Below are 18,467 nucleotides of genomic sequence, written 5' to 3'. Positions count from 1 at the left end.
ATTTAGTAATAAGTTTTGTCCTGTTAATTGGATCAGAGAGGCACTATAGTTATCTGTTTTTATCACAAATTCATCTTTTCAAGTTATTTGGGTCATAAATGCTCTTCTTATTGCTTGTTTAAGATATGTATATTGTTTATTATATATTTTCATTGTTTAGTTATGATATTTTCATTTTCAATTTTTTTTAGATGATTAAGAGTTGCTGAAGGTTGCTATATAGATTGGAGTTTTGACAATCTTTTGGCAAGTAAGGTCAGTGAAGTTTTGATCTTGTGAGAGTATACAATTCAGTTACATGTTCTTTCATTCTTCAATTATTTTGCTGATTTTTCATCCTTTTTCTTTGTTTTAGATTCTGGATGTTGAACAAGTTCCTAAATTAACACTCTATCATTCTTAAAGATGGAAGCATTAATGTAGATGGAGAACGTATGATTTCCTATGCTACAAAGTGTTTTTTTGTCTTGTTTTACTAATACTAGGCCTAAGTCAAGTACACTTACCAAGAACTTGCTTGACAGGCTAAATAGATTTGCTGGAAGTTTGAAGCAAGCTTCAGAAAGTGATATATGCATTAAGCGATCAGTTAGAGATAATTTACCTCTTATGTCAATCCTTAACAAGCATCCAGTAAGTATTTATATTTTATAGTGAGAGCTTTCTTCAATTTCATCGGTGTGATGTTGTGCTAGCCTTCTCCAAGAAAAAAAAACGTTGGTCTTAAAACTTAATACTAACATGTCTAAATTGATGTTTTGTATTGAATATGCCCTTCCTATATTGTAGAGGTCCATGATGTGACTAGATGCAAATAAAGATGTTGTGATTGGGCCTTAAAGCAAAGCTTAGTAAGTTCAATTTACTCCATATTTTTAGTGCACAAAATGCAGTATTACTATTTTTCTAATTTGGACATTCATTTGATAGTAATTATGGATGGAGTAAATGAGTAGTGCCATGAAGATCTATTGATACAATCACAAGTTTCCTAATATAATTTATCAACCTTGTAGTTTTGCTGAATCGTCCTTCAGAAACTTAGAATTCATGTTCTAGAGTTTAACTTCCTCCGAACTTATAAGTTAGGAAACTCATAATAATTGCAGCTTGTTACTTCTCTACAAATATAGCAATAAAACCAATTATGATTCATTTAACTCAGGGATCTTGTTATTTTTACAAGTAGAAATTATCCAAATTAAACATATGAGTTTCAATTATTGTAAGTTGTTAAATGCGACCTTCTTATTTGGTGAGTGCTAACAATTAAAATTATATTTGGAATTTTACTTTTGTTTTTCCTGTATTGAATAGTCATTCTCCATTTTGACTATTTCTTACATTTTTTACTACTCTCCCTTCTTATTGTAGAGGCAATTGGAGAATATTGGTTCCCAATGAACAATAATTGAAAGACATGCGTAAGAAGATGAAGATAAAAGTATGTTTATTACACATTTTTCTCTGACCCTGCTTTTCTTAATAGGAGAGCTATATATGAGTACAATCTTTGTTCTTTCACCCTTCGTTCTAATGAAGATCATTTGATAACAAATGTTTAAAATCACCTAATTATTTAGAATTAGTTCAAATTAAGCTAAAAAATCTTATTTATTTCTTATGTTATAAATAAATTAAGTTTGGACTCTATTTAGAGCGTCCAAAAGGCAAATTAAAAGAGTAAATAGACTTTTAGTATTTTTCGAGTACTTGGAGTTTAGACAACATTTATTGTTTAGAGACGTAATAGATTCGATACTTACAATTCATTAACACTAAGTTTTCAGTGTTATCAAACACATTTTTGGTTGAAAAGTTATCATGTCGGTGTGTTTTAAGGAGAATTCATTTGAATTGGGAAGTGGAACTGATAAATTTTCTCTTGAAAGTTTCTCACTTTCTTTGCCTGAAATTGGTCATTTTGTTAAAACTGTTAAACAATTTCGATTTTTTTTGTTGTAAAGAAATATTTATGACATAATTACTATTTAATGGTAAGTTACAAAACAGTTTAATAAAACTTTGAAACTAAATATTTTATAATATTTGATGTTTGGTTTATGTTTTAAGAATATAATTTATTTAGTTTTAATATTTTATAAAAAATGACATTACAAATAGAGGTTACTCAATGTTGAGGGTAAGAGTGGTCGCTATAGAACATTCTATGGCGACAGTAAGAGTTGTCGTGATAGAGCATTTTATGGCGACGGTAAGAGTGGTCGTTATAGAGTCTTCTATGGCGACGGTGAGAGTGAGAGTAGTCGTTATAGAGTCTTTTATGCCGACGGTGAGAGTGGTCGTTATAGAGTCTTCTATGGAGACGGTTTAATTGGTCGTTATAGAGTGTTCTATGACGACAGTAAAAGTGGTCGTTATAGAGTCCTTTATGGCGACGGTAAGAGTAGTCATTAAAGAATCCTCTATGGCGACGGTGATAGTGGTCGTTATAGAGTCTTATTTGGCGACAGTAAAAGTGGTCGTTATAGAGTTCTTGACGATACTAAAATGGTCATTATATGTGTGTGCAATGCCGACAACTGACGACCACTTTTTCACCTTCCCTAATTATTTATAACGACGATTTATATGCAAATACCGACGACATTTACCGTCATTACGATTTATATTATTATTTTATTAAAGTTAAAATTATTAATATATTTTTTAAGGTATTAATAATAATTAAAATTATAAATAATTTAAAAGTAAAATGTAATTAATAAAATAATATCAAAAGAATTATTAATAGATTCAAATATTTTTTCATATTATTTATTTATTTGTTTTTTTATTTTAATTTATATTATTTAAGTTAATATTTTATTTTAATATTATATTTTAGTATGTTCATTTTAATTATAAATATTATATTTATGGAATTAAATAATTTATTAGTTGAATAAAAATATAATATGTTCAGAGAAAGTTAATGTAAATGTAAGTAACTTAGGTCATGTGACTAATTGTATTTATGTTGTTTTGTGTGTATACTCGTGTTGTGTTCGTGTCAACTTGTAATCGTGTTACGATCGTATAAATTCATAATCGTGTCGTGATCGTGTCGCCTCGTGCTTGTATCGTGTCATCCCAAGACCTAAGTGAGATAATATTGTATTGTGTTGTTACGTACAAATATCGTGCTTGATCGTATCAGTTCGTATTTATCCAACCCATTGCCCATCTCTAGTACACGATCCCAATATATAGGAGTCTTTTTCTCTTTGTGCAGCAAATCCATTTAGAATTTGAAAAAGTCTTCAATCAACATTTGACTAGGTCACCTGACCCGAAAAAAGCCATGTGGCCGAGGTAACAAGTGAAAACATGCCATCAAATTTGACAAAGGGAGCCACACATTTCGAATTTGTAGATAATTTTTTTAAAAATTATCTAGGTTAAACCTAAAACTGGATCAAAGTTTCTTATATAGTTTATTTATTCATTTTAGAGCAGTTTAAAAAAAAGGTTGTGAAAAAACTATATTGATTTAGAACATTTTTCAAATTCACTAGACTCCGATATTTTTATATTTTTTCTTAACAAATCATTAAGTTTGTCTTCTTAATATTTAGATCTAAGCTATTTGCATTGAAATTTGGTATATTTATTCTTAGGTAAGTCAATAAACATTATAACATTCATTGTATTGTAAACTCAATTTAATAAATATAATATATTAACATATTTTCACTAGTAGAAAAGGGGTATTAGTAAGGGCGAAAACCGTTACTGAAAGCCTCAAAAGTCGTTACTGATAACATTCTATAACGGCGAATAAAACCGTTACCATTCGTTATAAAAACGAGTGTTACTAATACTCTTCTAGTATCAGTAACGGCTTTCGAAAGTCGTTACTGATACACTTCTAACAACAGTAACGATTTTAGTCAAGGTTAAACCGTTACCGATAAAATATTAGTAACGATTTTCTTATTTATAATACCGTTACAAATATAGCATTAGTAAAAATTTTCTTATTTATAATACCATTACAAATATATCAATAGTAATAGTTTTTCTTATTTGTAAAACCGTCACTGATATATTACTAGTAACATTTTTCTTATTTATAAAATCGTTACGGATATATTACTAGTAACGGTTTTCTTATGTTTAATACTGTTACTAAAAAACATAATCATTTTTTTTAATTTTATTTTTTAGTATTTCATATTTGTACCTATATAAACAATAATAATTATCCATTTTACAAACCATTAATATATTCCAAAACCTCAATCATCAATCCAAAAATCACAATCATAATCTAAAAAATACAATCATCCACAAACCACAATCATAAATCCACAATTCATCAATTCACATAAACCATAAATTAACCAGACTTCAAAAACCACAAACTAACCAGACTTCAAAAACTATATAAACCATAAACTAACCAGAATTCAAGTGGGAGGGGCATCATCTCTAGTGGGAGGGGTAGGGGGACGTGGAGGGCGAGAGTTACCAGGAATCAAGGATAATATGAAGGTCATCTACTCCCTCATCTCGATCATCTCATTCCGCATTTGATCACGCTCTTGTATCGATTGTTGTCTCTCCCTTTGTACTTCTTCATGCTCCATTTCACGCTCTATTAATGTTTCTTCGCGCTCTCTTTGTGACTGAATTCTCTCAACTTCATGCTCCTCTCACATTCTCTACATCTTCTTAAATAAAACTCGATTTTCCTCACGGATCTATTGCGTGTCATTGCGCGGAGTGCTAGAAGAACCCCCAACCCCCATGATCATATGCTCTAAAAGATGTAGGTGTGACACCTGAGTCCATACCCACGACTCACCCATGACCTTGAGACCCGAACGCATACTCAGCCAACTACAGGTCATTCCTACTCGGGTGTTCTTCTATAGCAGTTCCCAAGGCAGTCTACAAATACAAATTACATTTACATTTGATTACAAACATAAAATAAATGAAACTAATAAACACGACTTACCACTTTTCTTGAATAATAAGGGGACCTCCAAATTTCGATATTGCAAAGTTGGTTTCTTTGTATGAGTGTGGATAAATAAGTCAGCAAAATTAGGCTAGGTACCGGTAGTCTTCTCCTATACAAATTTAATAATTGATAAAAATTTAATAACATTAGAAACTTCGTATTCAATGATAAAACACACCATTTATCTTTCGACTTGCGAAAATGAGATGTTGCCCGCATGATTCATGTACACAACATGCGACTTATTACTCACATTGACATTACTTGTTTTCTGCAAATAAGAAAAGATTTGTGTTTAATGAATGATTAATGTAAGAGCTCTTTAGAAAAAAATAAATTTTACCCTAAACTCCAGAGTGAAAAAGCGACGATCAAGAAGATAATGCCAATCACTTAGGGCGATCTCCAGAGGAGGATTTGCCCTAATTGCTGCCTCGTCACATTCACGAGCTCTAACATATAAGGTGTTCCATTGACATCTCCATCTATCCCATAATTTGTTTGCGTGAAGTAGACCTTGGAGGCGATAGTTGTTGATGTCCTCCCCCCCAGCCTCGAAAGGATCCTAAAAAGTCAACATTAAAATACAATTATAGATTGTGATTAATACATCAAAACTAATAACTTATTGTGAAAGCCATCCATATGTGATCTAGTTGTGTGGAGCTCAGGTCCGAACAACGCAAGGTCCTGTGAGGTAGTGCATTGGAGTCTCGAATGACACTCCCAATATTCCTTGACCACGATGTCTTATTCTCGCACATTCGCTTACCATCTATCGTGATGAAATAAAGAGTCATCTTTTGCTCCACTTGCAAACTACCAACTGCTGTATTTTTGTTCTTACCCTGTCTCCTCCTCAAAATAGATCCTAAAATTAAACACAAAATTATATAGGATCATATAAAAATAAGTAATCATACAATGATACCTCCATTTTGCTCCTTAGACGAGGTTGTGTCTCATCATCGAGGTTAGTGTTTGGTACACTATCAACGTTCATGTCATCATCACTACCTATTATACTGCCCCAATCGAGGTCCCCTATAAAGTTAAGTAGTGCTAAAAGGTCCTCTAAATGCTCTTCTGTCCTCTGCACGAGGTCTGTTAGCTGGCCGGTTAAACCCTTACCTACTACTATTTTAGGTGCCATGATAGCTGCAAATATAGAATGTAATGTTTATAAGAAAATATATAAGTAACCCTTAATAGAAATAGTTCGACCTTAATTAGAGTAACGTAGATTTATTGGTGTCACAATTTTTCATCCAAGCCTTGATGCCATATCTGTAGAGTAAAAGACTTGTTATGCTTGGTTTGCCATTATGAATGGTTCATTTAATTGAGTATGTAGAGTCCTGTTGATATTTATACTAACATAACCATACTTATCAACTTTAAAGCCTCGATCTTTGTAACGAATATCAAACTCTATATTTGAAGAGAACCACTAGTCTTCCACAAAAGAATATCACTTCTATGATTTCATTGATCACTCCATAGTAGTTAATAGTCTCGACCCATTATTATCAACAATCAAAACCCCGCTATTTTGGGTGGTCAAGCTCTCCTCATGTTTCTCAGTGTTAAACTTGTACTCATTTATTTTGCACGAGTTATATTTCTTTGCATACATTGTAGGCCCACCTCCTAAAATCTTAAGATTCGTTGTTCTATCGGATTGATCGATTAATTGCTCCACCGATTAAGTAGAAATTGTTGTTAAACTAATTGTCATCTACTAAAAAGAAATCGTTGAGATGATTACTTACTCTTTCTTAGAAATATCTAACATATTGTTTATCCCGATCTTCATTGGAAATATTAGGTGGGCATGATTGAAAGCTGCGCAATTTTCAAATATTCTTAATCAACAACCTTAATCTTTTAATCCTAAAATAATCAACTTAATCTTTTAATCCTAAAATAAAGGATATAATTAAATTTTTATTATATATACTTAACAATAAAATTATTCCTTAATTCTCTATTTAAATTTATAATATATATATATATATATTATAAATAATTCAAATATTCATTTTAGGATCTTATATAATTAACGATTTAATTTTTTAAATCTAATATATATTCCTAACAATATTATGGTTTAAAATTATCAAAACCAATATATACAATCTAAAAAAATTCTAAATATCACTAAATCTAGGTATATTATGAGATAATTCGAATATATATTGATAACACATGATAACATTATATAATCTGGTATAAAGATATATCAATCAAAAAGATAAATATATATATATATATATATATATATATATATATATATATATATATATATAATCCTATTTATTCAAATCTAATATATTCTTAATAATATTATCATAATCAATATATATATATATATATATATATATATATATATATATATATATATATATATATATTCCTAATAATATATTATTTGAAATTGTCAATATATATTATTTGAAATTATCATAAATACATAATATATATTATGCCGAATGATATATATATTCTCACTAATTTAATGGGTGAGAAATTAAAATTTAAATATAACTAAAAGCCTACCTTAATTTGATGAATCATGAATCTTCTTTTTAATATATTTCTTTGAACTTTCCTTATATGAAATCTTATATGGAATGGTTCTTACATTTGATGAGTACGTAAATATATGGGGACGCAAAGGAGAATTGACCGTATCTCAAATGAGACCATTACCGTTACATATAACTAACATTAAGTTAGTTATTATAGCTAGGTTATTTCTAATTCAGCCCCTTCATAAAATTAGAAATGTCATATCCTCACTTTATATTTATGACAAATACTCACATAAGCCATAAACTTAATTACATTATATCTCATTATTTTGGTTTATATTAAATATGACATTTACTTAATTATTTATTATAATAGTGACCCTAAAAATTTAACACTTTCTTCGTCAAACCCCTCTATTACAATGGCTGATTTTCAAAACAGAGTAAAGAAAACAGGTTTTAATTAATTTTATTACTTTCTATCCTTCTTATTCTTGGGCATATTCTTTACATTACTCAAGACGTTTTTTTTCTATTTGAATGAGTAGGATATCACAACAACCCTAGCTGGTGGTCGTCGGCGACCAGAGAGACCATCTCTTATTTCATTGGAGCAGCGTCTTTTAGCATTTTATTTTTCATAAAATATTGTATTCCCCTCGACGCCAAGAATATTCCCAAATTTTTATCAAGAAACGGCCAACGTATTTACATACATTTTTTTGTCGGCGTTATGCTTTCACTAATCTTCTCCGGTATGGGATGGTTATCCGTCGATTATAGTCGAAAGTGTGCAAATGTTTTTTATAATTTATGTATTGTCTCAGCCGTAGAAGTTATGGGCTATATATGTATGGTCTCCGTAACAGCTGCATTTAATTTTAGTGTTTGTTACTCCAAAATGTAAAGCCTTATTATCCTTGGCTTATTTATTTTTCTTAATTAATTATTAAAATAATATATATATATATATATATATATCAAAATATTATACATTGTGTGTTTTTTTTTTTTAATGTTTTGAAACTATTAATTATTTTTGTTTATATATAAACAAATAATAAACAAAATAACTTGATACATGACATCATAATATCAAACATGAGAAAGTATAAGTCCTATAGTTAGATCTCAAAAGTTTACGGTTCAATTTCATACGAAAAAGTTTTAAGTTAAGCAGGAGTCATATTAGCATGTTTGTTCTCCTTAATTAAAAAAAAAAATTCTTTCACCAAAATCCCACGGATTGAGAACTACTGCATCATCTAAAGAGAGATTATAAAATAAAAGCCCATTTGGAAATTTCATACCTTTTCTCGACCATTTTATAATAGCTGTAATTACATATACGAATATGTTTTTGTCCTTTTTATATAGACACCATTTGTTAAAATGGCTGATGTAAATTAAATAATTTTAACTTGCCCAAAATCCAAACAAAATGAACATGTGGCCGGACATAATATTCTTTTACGTTTAAATAAAAAATACAGTATATTGATTATTTAAAATTAAATATTCTGATAACATATTTGTTATAAAAATATTTAAATATAAATGTTTATCAATCAAGTTTCTCCAAACAGGTCTAAACTTCCAAATGCCAATTCCCAATTAAACTTCAAACTATGACTTGAAATATACCAATAAATATATTAAACTAACTGTATTTAGGTGGAATAATGTAATAAATGAATGAGGAAATAAGCGTGACACAATTATTTGTTAAAAAGTAATACAATTTTAATCTCTACTCTTTATCATATTTTTAATTTTAATTTTTGAGCATCATCCCCTCTCCCAAAACTTTAACAAACTTAAGAATCACTTTAAACGCTTCAATTTAATACGCTAGTGAGAGATAAAATTGTGAGAATATGTCTAAATTTCTTTTATGAATATTTTAAGAATTAATAAATTCAATTTATTCAAATTTATTCTCATATGATCATAATACATGGTTGTAAATGTAAACTATAGTAGATTCTTAGTATTAAGAGTAGACCTGTAGAAAAAAAATTAAAATTTTAAATTCAATCAAATGTAAAGTGTAAGAATATAATCTAAAAATACCAAATTTATAGTAGTAGACACTGTCTAACTAGACGAGCGTGTGAGACATAACGTTAATGTCGTTTTTCACACGTAACCAAGCACCGAACCTATTTTAGGGAATTTCTCATTCTTTGTGTTTTTACACCAAATATATTTTAGAGAATACTTGTATGCATATAATTATAATAGGATCGTGTGCAACAATAGAGACGGGGTCTGACTATGTTGAATGCTTATACACTCCAATTCGATATTAACTCTGTTAGAAGTTAATATATATTTCTATTCTTCACAAGTCTTTACAAACTCTTGAAAGAATTCAAGTGCAAAACTGTTTGTTTAGACTTGAAACAACATATAAAGAGTTGGAAATGCGTGAAGAAAAGAGTACAAGACACAAATGATCTCAAGGTATGAATATGATTTCAAAATATTTCTAGGATATGTCTCCCAAACAGATATTTTGATTAAGGCCTCGTTTGGTGTTTAACCCCAACATCATTTTCTGATATTTTTTTCAGGTACCCCTACTTGATCTTATATCTAAATCTTATATTATACGCAAACGCTCGCAGGTATTATCATTTAAATAATTTTGTATGATTATTTACGTTTTCCGTATTAACTCTTGCTTTGGACCCAGACTCATAATTTAAAAATAAATGTTATAAATAAATCTTTAGCAAACTAGAAATTTTGAAAAATAAAACCGTTTTTAACAAGCACGGAGGACATAACGCGAAAACTCTTTCCCGGGTGTAACCAACAACGAACCCCTATTATGAAACACTTATATTATTACGTTTTTACAAGTAAACCCAATGATTTATTTATAAATCTCTAAATAAAGCGTAAATACTGCATTTTTGTACAAATCATTCTTTTAAATAATATTTTATTTAAAAGAGATTTTTGACAATAAATCGAGTCTATATTTTTATAATTTTGACAAAACTCAGTCAAACTTTGACTTTCCAGTCATAAAACATTTCCCAAATCCCGATATAGGAATTTTTTACTAGACGGTTTAAATAACCAATTCTTGTTCTACCCACATTTCAAACATTTTTTTCCAAACTATCCAACTTATCATTCACATTCCCAAACTACTCACATTTCTCTCTATAAATCATTAATCAATCTTTTAATTACACATATTCCACATTAAATTCACTAATTACTTTATTTTATAAATACAAATATATATAATTAAAATTAATTATATATATTAAATAAAATAAATTAAATAAATATTAAAATAACACATATATTTTATTTTTATTTAATTTTATAAATATAATAAATATAAATAAAAATAAGCATTATAAATTAAATAATACAAATAAATATTATAAACTAAAACAAAAATCATTACCTACACCTTTAATATTATATATTAAAATAAAATATATTATATAAATATTAAAATAACACATATATTACATTAAATATTAAAATAACACATATATTACATTAAATATTAAAATAACACATATATTTTATTTCTACTTAATTTTATAAATATAATATATATAATTAAAACTAAACCTACTAAATTAAATATCAAAATAAATATTATAAACTAAAATTAAATAAATAACATAAACCTTAAATAAAATAAAATAAACCTTAAAATAAATTACCTAAATCTTAAAATATTTATAAAAGTATTAATTTAAATAACCTTAAAATTACAATAAATTACAATAAACTTTAAAATATACATGTTATTTTAATATTTATGTAATATATGTATTATTTTAATATTTATATAATATAATATATTTTATTTTATTTTAATAAATAATATAATATTAAAAATTTATGTAATGTAATTTATTTTAGTGTATAATATTTTATTTTAGTTTATAATATTTATTTGAATTATATTTATAATGTTTAATTTTAATTATATATACTAAAATATATATATATATATATATTTGTATTTATAAAATAAAGTAATTAGTGAATTTAATATGAAAGATGTGTAATTAAAAGGTTGATTAATGATTTAGAAAGAGAAATATGGGTAGTTTGAGAATGTGAATAAAAAAGTGAATAGTTTAAGAAAAATTGTTTAAAAGGTGGGTAGGACATAAATTGGTTCAGGGTTTAAAACTGGGCGCACACATGACAATTAAATTAAAAATATTTATATCAAGTTATCACTTACATATATTTAACTATGTTTATTTTTAATTAATAAAAACATGAAACAATATCCAATGCATATTATTATGCAGACTATAACTAAATAATAAAATATACTAATTAACTCATATTCTCTAGTCATGAATTTGAATTATAATAATAATAAACAAAATATTTATTATTATATTTTATAGGTAATATATATTTGAATGGAACAATAAAAAAAATTTAAATTTAAATATATTGTATTATTGTCCAACCTATTTACATATCATAGTAATTAGTAATTAATGGTTGAAAATTTTATTTACGATTAATATAAAAAATAAAAAATAAATTGTTGAGGAAAAGAAAAAATAAATAATTAAATATTTAAAAAATTAAAAAAATTTCATTTTTCTTATATATATATAAATTTAAATTAAAAAATATATATAACAAACTTAATATATATATATATAATAACAATATATTTTGTTATAATCTATTTACGTAATATAATATATTCTAACAATAATAAATATATATATATATATAATTTAAAAAATATAATAATAATTTTTAAATGTTATATACAATAATTTAATAAGAAAAAATTGATAAATCATATTATCTTATATAAAAATGCACTATATAAAATACAATATACAAAATTGATGATACAAAACTTATTGTCAAAATAAATTTAAGGGAATATAGATTCCATTGTAAGTTTTTACAATTACAATATATATTATACATACAAGAACAACAAAGAAAATCCTATTCATTTGTGAATTTATTGGACATAAGATAGTACTTGTCTTTTGTTTTTCTATCCAAGATTTAACCCAACCAACAAATCAACCAATATATTAAATGGGCATGCATTTGAAATTCTTTTACTGTAAGTAATTTAGAGCAAAAATGGTATCAAATGCTAGGACTCTAGATGCATTGGTCTTTGAACACCCTACATGTCTTCTGATTATTTCTTCTTTTGCTCTCTAACCAATTCATCAGATCTTCCCATCTTGAAGTCCTGTTTCTCAAACCATGGAGGAAAAATTATTTGAGTATATGGTTTTTAAATTTATAATTGAAAATCAAGCAAAAGAAATATAACTCACTCATTCATGTGCTGAAAACGACTGTTCTCCTATATAAACCATCATGGACGTTTACTGTTATCACTCTCCTGCAACAAAAATAGACATCATCTCCGTATCCAAAACTCTTTTCACCTTTCATCTTCTAATCAGAGCTCAGTCTCTAAAATCTTGATATGTATGATATATGGTTACTATTTTATTTATATACTTTAGAAAGGAGATAACGGCGGCCGCGGCTAGACAAAATCTAATTAGGTTAAAAATTCTTATTGGGCCTGATCCAAATTTTAACCTAGTTAGTAGGTAAAAAGTACATTGAAGTCCTTAAATAGGTTTATACTTTACAATTTTATCAGCTATTTGTTACGGATTAACATTCACCTTAAACTTATAATAAAACATAATATACAACAAAAATTTCATATCGTTTTTTTATTATTTCAGACTTTACAATTTTTATTAAATAAAAAAAATACAAATACAAATCTGTATATTTTTATTTTATTAAACTTGATTAACGAAGAATAAAACAATCTAAAACCACAAACTTCACTTCTAAAATAAAACATTTCCAATTTAAATGAAATATATGCTTATTTTAGAGGGACTTACAACTTTCAATCATAAAAAAAATATTAATTATATATATATATATATATATATATATATATATATATATATATATATATATTAATATCTACCTTTATTACATCTTTCTCCCTATCCATTTAATACTTGGTTCATAATTTTTTTAATTATTTATTTATTTTATCAAAATAAATTAATAATAATTTTCAGTTTTTTAATATAAACAAAATGTTTTTACTCAAAATTATTAAAATATTTCAAATATTATTAAAATTTGTATTTCAAATATTATTTTACTAAATATTATAAAATGTTTTGATTTTAGTTTGCTTTCTTTCGTTTTCGCAATTATTCGGTAGTTATTCGGTAGTGTTGTTGTTTTTACATTAAGGAATACTTAATCTCCTAGAATTCCAACACCTTTTATACTCCAGTCTATAGATGATAATTGTGCATAAACAGTCGTATTCGACTCGGATAAGTCGTATTTGACTCTCATTCGTGTTGTATCGTGTCATTTTCAAACTTATGTGTGTCGTGTCTTTATTCACTCAAAATATTATGATCAACGGACTATTTCGTGTCGTGTTAATTTGTGTCAACGAGTTTATTCATGTGCACGAGTTAAATTCGTATTTAAATTCGTGTTTTGTGTTATTCTAACTATAGTTGGTCATCGTTTTAACTTAATCGTGTTGTGTCGATGCTCATTTTTATGTGTGTCATGTCGTATCTTGACACATTCATGTTAAGTATATATATATATATATATATATATATATATATATATATATATATATATATATATATATATATATATATATATATATATATATATATATATATATATATATATATTAAATTATATTATTAATAAAAATTATAAAATATAATTATTTATTTATTTTAATTTAAAAAATTAAATTAATTTAATAAGTTAAATGAGTTATTTTAAAAATTAATTAATATGTTAAATATGTAAAATGTGATATAAACTTTTAACATCTCTTTAATTTTGACATTGAAATTTTAGTTATTAAAGAAGTTAATGAAAACTAAACCTTTATTATTATAACTTTTGACATCTCTTTATTCACTCTTTAATTTTGACACTAAACCTTTATTATTATAAATTTTTGTTATAGGTTTCTGAATAAAACTAGAATAACTGGATGGATGAATGAAATTATTTTTATATATATTTGTAATAGTCATAATTAGAGTTGGGCATCGTGCATAAACGATCGTATTCGACTCGGGCAAATCGAGTTAGATTTTTAATCGTGTCATGTAATGTCTCAATCTTATGCTTTTCGTGTCCTGTTAATTCGTATTCACGAGTTAATTCGTGTCGTGCTAACTCGTGTTTCGTATTATTCTGACTAGAGTTTCAACTCAATCGTTTTATATTGATGCTTGTTTTCATGTGTATCATATCGTGTCTTGACACACTCATGTTAATTAATTAATTAATTATATATATATATATATATATATATTAAATTATATTGTTAGTAAAAACTATAAAATATGATTATTAATTTATTTATTTTAATTTAGAAAACGAAAAAACTAATTAATATCATAAATATTTAAGATGTGTATTTATTAATTTTAACATATAGTTTCATAAATATATATTATTATATTATTAAAATTAAATTTTTATTATATATTTATTATTTAATGTATTTATAATAAATGTAATTATAAAATTATTTAAAATTTTAAAAATAAATAAATTAATAAAAGTACAGAAGTTCAGGATTCATACCAATAGCTGGAGAACACTCCTCAGATGTGTTGTAAGCTTTCTAGAATCCTGGATCGAAGCAAGGATTATCGAAGATGGTTTTCACAAAAATCAATTCTTGGCCAGAATTTTAAATCTTCGATTTGTAGTGTAATAAGTTGTGATTGTTTGATGGACTGGTTAAGGGGACCTAGAGCCTATTTATATTAAGCTAGGTCGGTCGAGGTAGAGTAAATCGAGTTCAATTTGATCATTTGAAATTCTATCCCTAAATCTATTATAAAAGTGGCAGCCTAGCTAGGGAATATGATAAGATCAATAGGTTTAGGGATAAGGTTGATGAGGTTAAGGGGAGCACGTGGAACTAAAAATGAAGTGATAAGGTGGAGAAATGACTGAGCTAGCATTTCTAGAAGATCTCCGACGATGGTCACAGTCTACAGGGATTCGCAAAGAAGTCGTTTTGATCTGTCCAGGACGCGCCGTTGGCGATCCATGAACTTCCGTTGGCGCTGGGCGATCTGAGCTAACGTGCGTAACATCTCGTTATTTGTTCTGCTGTGGACTGGGCGCACGCGCGCTTCACTGCAGCCGGCTGCGTGACGAGTTTCTAGGCGCTGGATGAGAATCCAGCGCTGATCCGATGGTTGAGGTCATGCTGCATAATTTAAATATAATTTCGACAACACTAGATCAACAAATTTAATTTTTATAAAAGGGTTATTTAAAATCGAATTTTAATCCCTTTCACGTTTTTCTTCACCAAAAAATTCACAAAAAATATTTCTACAAACTTAATAATAATTATGTTCATATTTTTATTTTTTTGGTATTTTTGGGAATTTGGGTGTATTTATTTAATTATTTTTAAGCCATAAATTATACATAATTTATTATTAAATCATAATTAAATATGTGTAACCCCTTCTTTTGCTTTAATTTGGATAAAATAAATACAATATTTTAACCTTAAATTATTTTTGAATTTTTGAATAATTTTCTTAGGGTTTAATTATCACAACAATTAACCCTTAATTAGGTTTTTTCTTTGTGTTATTTTGAATTAAAAATTTCAAAATAATCCTTTTTAAATTATATATATTTTTTAAACTGGGGTATTGTTGAATTTCATGTCTACAATCTCGTTTAACTAAAATGTAACATACTACACATACTCAACCATATCAAGATCCATAATGACTTTCTTGATAATAAATGTTATAAGCTAAACTCTATTCTTTCTCTCGTACCTAGTGATTCTTTTAAATAACTCGAATATCTTATTCAATACTATTGCTTTAATCTTTTTCTTAGTTCTCAAGGTCATTTTGAACCAACTTAACAAATTTAAACTCCGGAATATGAACTTGGTATCTAACTTTATGATTTTTATGTTGTTAGATCTTTTTTTTAGCGTGTAAACATTCATTTTTTACTCTTCAATTTTATATATAGTTTATATATTTGAACAAATCCCGAGTCAATTATTTCTTAAATTCATATACGGACTTATTATAAATATTTTTAAATATATATTTATTTTTGAAGACATCATCGTTTCGATCGATTCCGAAAATAATTAATTTATGACTAGAATAAATTAAAAATTATAAAATAAATGATAAGTTAGTAAATATATTAAATTTAGATGAACTAATATATTATTTATTTTGTATGTATTTTATAAAATAAAATAATAAGTCAAAATTAATGAAAGAAATAATAAATTAATGAATAGATAAATTTTAAATGAGTTTATTTGTTATTAATGTTATTTTTATTTGTTTTTGTAAGTATTTAAAAAATGAAAAAATAAAATAAATAAATAAATAAATGAACAAAACAAAGAGGGACCAGTGAATAGGAGTTGGAAGTCACTTGAATAGAACACGTGACAACGTCTACGAGACTTTTTTCTGTGTGCAACAAATTCCTATATATTTTTTTATTTTTATTTTTTGAAAAATTTGAAAAAGTATCTCTTTTGATTTGGGCACTTAACCCCCAAAAAAGGTCATGTGACGGAAGAAACGAGTAAAAACGTGCCACCAAATTTGACAAAGGGAAACACACATTTCAGTTGTAGATAATGTTTTTCTAAACTATCTAGGTTAAACCTAAAATTGGATCAAGGTCTCTTATATAGTTTATTTATTTTGAAGTAGTTTTAAAAAAATGATAAGAGAAAAAGTGATATCTATTAACAACACTCTCTAGATTCATTAGAACTCTAATGTTTTTTTTATTTGCTTTGAAATTTGGCATAATTATTCTTATGAAAGTCCATAAGCATTGTAAGGACGTATTTTATTTTCATTCATTGTTTTGTAAACCCAATTTAATAAATATAACTTGTCATAACAACCGATAAAGTCTTTTTTTGTCAAGAAAAATTTCAAAAAATGCATATATAACCGAAAGTTATAGTATCTTCCTTCCTCGAGACCCAATATGAAACTGGACAAAAATCTGAAACACCTTTTTGACATCAATTGGGTTCCTAATATCCACGACGTCATTTTCTTCTCAAAAGATGCATAGTTTCATAGTTTCGTATAGTATTGGGTTACCGTTCTTTGATTCTTTTTTTAAAAGTCCCTTGTTGACTATGTAGCACGGATACTCCAATTTTTTTGAGTATTCGATACGGAAAATAGGTATCGATCATTGACTTTTTGTGGGTTTGACCAATCGGATATGGTTTGGATACATCATGAATACGTTTTTGGATACGTTTCTGGTACATTTTTAAAAATAAAAATTTTAGGATCAATGTAAAGTAATTTTTTAAGAGGAGTGATGAGAGAAAATAACATGACATCACCTTAATGGTTAGAAAAGGGAAAAAAATGTGAGAAAAAATATAAGAAAGAAAAATTATTTTATTTTTTCAGCCAATTGGTTGCGCAATGTCTTCCATTTCTCATTCACTCTTCTAAAACATTGTCTATCTTTATTTATTTTAATATTAAATTTTTATAAATATTATATATATATATATATTTATTTTTATAATTTTTTTTAATAATTTATGTATCTTAGAATGTATCGTTTCCTATATTTTTAAAATTTGTCGTAACGCCGTATTCTTATCGTATTTGGTACGATAATCGTATCCGACAACATAACTTATTGAAGATCGAGAATGTTAGGTTAATCCTAATCTGAGAGTAGTTTCTCTTAGCGCTGTCCCATATATCTTTCAAAAAGGATTCCTTATGTTCCCCTCACAAGGAGGGACAAAACAGTCATATTTAAATATATATATATATATATATAAAATTTGACTATTTCCCCCTCAATGTGAGGGGAACATAGGG

Source organism: Impatiens glandulifera, chromosome 4 (assembly GCF_907164915.1).
Source record: "Impatiens glandulifera chromosome 4, dImpGla2.1, whole genome shotgun sequence".
In the NCBI taxonomy this organism is placed as follows: domain Eukaryota; kingdom Viridiplantae; phylum Streptophyta; class Magnoliopsida; order Ericales; family Balsaminaceae; genus Impatiens; species Impatiens glandulifera.
This window is presented reverse-complemented; position numbering follows the sequence as displayed.